The sequence below is a fragment of the Odontomachus brunneus genome, unplaced genomic scaffold, assembly GCF_010583005.1.
Source record: "Odontomachus brunneus isolate Ranch 3 - 2012 unplaced genomic scaffold, Obru_v1 Obru_scaffold_194, whole genome shotgun sequence".
Lineage (NCBI taxonomy): Eukaryota > Metazoa > Arthropoda > Insecta > Hymenoptera > Formicidae > Odontomachus > Odontomachus brunneus.
In genome coordinates, this window is record NW_022639644.1 from 178,989 (window position 1) to 182,977 (window position 3,989).

Sequence of the window (3,989 nt, forward strand, 5' to 3'; positions counted from 1 at the left end):
TCCTGTATAATAAATAATTCTCATCATAGTACAATAAATACTACATCGTCTCAACTTATGTTAGGCTATGACCAACGAAATCATCAAGATTTTGATCTGCCCCAATTTACGCAGATACTAATATTGAGCGTGATTTACAAAATGAGCGGACGGAAATTATGAGAACAGCACACCAAGCGTCGGATATGCTTAGAAATTATAATAAACGATACTACAATAGGCATAGGAAACCATCGATTTATAATATAGAAGACTATGTACTAATACGGAATTTGATGAGAGACAGTCACACATAGTATCCTTAAAAGTTTAACGTTTAAGCCGGAATAATACTTAATATAAGATCGTATTATAGGATCATATTTTATTGAAGGAAACATAAATTCTCAAAATTACTGCAATTTGCTAAGAAACCAAGTGATACCGGCTATTGAAGCTATTGCGGAGAAGCTTTTCACAATGTTTTATTTCAGCAGGATAGGCTCATTTTGCTCTGGAAGCTCGATATATTCTCAATAATGTTTTTACTGATCGATGGATTGGTAGAAGAGGCACAACAGAATGGCCACCGAGATCACCAGATCTGACCCCATTAGACTTCTTTTATTGGGGGTAAAAACAAAGGTCTATGAGACTAGGTCCGAAAATTTAGAAGAGCTGCGGGAAAAAATAGTGAACGTTTCAAATTCAGTTACGCCCGAGTTTTTAACTAATGTTATCGATACGTTTGACGTTCGCTTAGGACACTGCCAAGTTGTCGAAGAACATTAATTTAAACATTTGATAGAATAATTAGTATTTTTATTCCTTTACATACACCAGTGTTCCCATCTTAGTTTTGCCTTAGTTGGCTGGACACGCGCGCGCGCGCACACACACACACACACACACGCACGCACGCACACGACAGAGAGGGTTTGGAGTCATTAAATATGGCGGAAGTGACGAACCACGGGGTCCTTATTGACGCATGGTATTGTTAGCGGAGGAGAGATAGGGTGCGATCGCAATGTTAGCAAGGATGGAAAAGTATGCAGAAAGGAAAGGATGGGAAGTGAATGTAGAGAAGACTAAAGTAATGAGATTTAGGAAAAGTGGGAGAGAAAAAAAAATGAAGTTGAGGTAGAAAGGTAAAAGGTTGGAGGAAGTAAAGGAGTATAAATATTTGGGGTACACATATCAAAGAAATGGAGGTCAGGGTGCGCATATAAAAGAAAGAAGGAAAAAAGTGGCGCTGGTAATGAAGGTGCGAGGAATAGAAAAGAGAGTGTGGGGAAAAGAAGATTGTGGTTATTTGATACATTGGTTTGGACAGAAATGGGTTATGGAGTAGAAGTTTGGGGATGAAAGGAGAGAAAGGAATTAGAAGGATTACAGGATAGGTTTTTGAGATGGACTACGGATTTGGACTGGAGAACGTCAGGATAAATGATAAGGGAGGAATTAGGGAGAGAGAAGTTAAGAAGAAGAGCAGGGAGGAGGCTGTGGAAATTTGTGGAGAGGTTAAAGGAAGGAAGAGGGGGAGAGATAGCAAGGAGATGCTGGAAAGATGAAAGGAAGATGGAATAAGGGGAAAGTAGTGGGAAGGTGGAAAAGAGAGTGAGAAGATTTTATGAGGGGATGGAGGGTGAAGGAGGGGAAGAGAGTAAAGTATGAGGAGTTATTGGAGAGAGAGAGAGAGAGAGAGAGAGAGAGAGAGAGAGAGAGAAAGAGAGTTTTTAATTTTTATTTATATTAAAACATAATTTTACTATTGTTTCTTATCAAGACATATCGAACTAAACGAAAAGTGGCGACCACTCTCTTTCAATTTCGTACCCCAACTTACAGATAATTTTTCACAATAAAAAATGATTTTCTTCGAAAATGTGCTGAATGCATTTTAAAGAGGAATCTTTAAGCTTTCTATTCATTTTCTAGTGAATATCGTACAATATTTCATCCACTTTCTATGAGCGACCAAAGTTGAAACGACTATTTTATATTTAACTTTAAATATTTCGGTGAACAGAAATCATATTGAGATCTGTATTCACGCAAAAGAGAAAGTTGACACTTTTAAGCGATGTAAACGGCATTTAGATATAATTTTTCTTTTACGCAGTGTAATTTGATAAACTTTATAAACAATTTTGATACTCTTGACGGATTTTTATATTTTCGATTTTATTATTATTCGCGTAGTATTAAAAAAAATAGATGATTATTATATTCAAAAATATTTCTGTAAATTAGAGACTTTAAGCTGTGAAATACTTCGAGAACCATCTCTCATTACTTTTATCGAAATTACAGCCCGTTGAATTTTATATATTACGAAATTAATAACTTCGTCATTTTTGTTAAGAAATAAATATTAATAAGATTAACAAAAATAAAATATCTACTTTAAAAGCAAGAAAGAAGTTAGGTAGTAATTTTATACGCTACTTTTATAATATTTATGTCTCGGAAGATACTTGAAATAAAGTAAAATATTTCACCCAACACAATAACAAAGATGTAAGGTTTCCTAACTCTCTCTTTCTTTTCTTAAATAAGACGGAAGCTTCATGGAAAAACAAGAAAAAAATAGAGAACCAGAAATAGAAAGTAAAAAGTACAATGTAGATCAAGTTTGAGATATCCAATGACCCAACATTTTGCAAATCGACGTTATATTAAAAATTTCATAATTAAATCTATCATTTCAGATTTAATTATGTAGCACCCTCTAATCAACGACGACGACGGCCGTGGTTACTCCGGCTGGGGTGCCTTCTACGTCGCAATGTATGATCGCCCCTCCTCTGAATCGTTGGATCCGAGTAGGGATGGGCGGCCGTCGACGAGCGCACTCTGAACTTCGCGGACACCTCGTAGATCCCGCTCGTCGGCTGGCTCGTCGAGGAGCGCGCGCGATTTTCGAGTTCTCCCGTGGGTGAAGGACTCAATGCCAGGACGTAGCCGGAAGGAGCCGTTCCCTTTGCCGAGGATCGACGATTAAGGTAAGTTACTCGCTATCGAGTTTTCTTCGAAAGTGTCTCTTGTATTTCCTTCTTTCTTTTTCTTCTCCTTCTTCTCTCTCTTATTTTTCTATTCTTTTTGTTGGGTTTTCTTAACGTCCTTTCCGTACCGCGAACGACCTCGTTTTTCCTCATCTCTTCGAAGACGCGTCGGGTCGTGACGAAAATACCACGGAGGAACCGGAGCTTCTGTCTCAGGAGTGCAAGGTGGCTGGCGAAGAGGAGAGCGCTATAAAATGGAATTAAATAGCGATTGTTATTTCGGGCTGAAGGCTGCGAAGTGTAATTAAACGTTAACTAGCTAAAGTTCCACATTGAATTGTAGTCTGAGACAATGTTTTCTTATCGCCTTTTGTTCGAGAAAAGAGCTTCTTCATACTAAATTCAATGAGTCTCTAATTTGTGTCAATCAAACAAATAGAAAGGAAACAAACAATTAACAAGCAATTATTTCAAAAGAATAAAAACATATATAACAATAAAAGTTTTCAGTGTAACGTTACTTAATTTGTTTACTTTATCTGCGTTTTGGCTGATAATTACTTCCAGTGAGATTTGTCCTCAACTTATAAGATTGTCACGAGCTATTTGGGAAATAACCAATTAATTAGATAATATAATTGGACACATCCTCTGATTAATATTTCTTCCCACTCTAAGGATATCAATTTAATATTTTTCACGTCCCGACGAAGCGCCAGCCTCCTCTCGTACACGTACGCGAATTCTAAGAACGGGCTTCTGCATTATAATGTCCAAGACGTCTCGTAAAGCTGTCACTAATATAATGATCGAAAAGCAAGCATAGATAACATAAGGAGGTGTGGCGGAGGAGACGAACGAAGCGACGACAAGATCTCTTTCAAAGTTACATCTCGATGAAGAAATTGTTGACGCGACGACGCGAAGGACCGTCAAAAGAGCGCAGAAGAGATCCGACGGCAGATGAGAGAGAGAGAGAGAGAGAGAGAGAGAGAGAGAAAA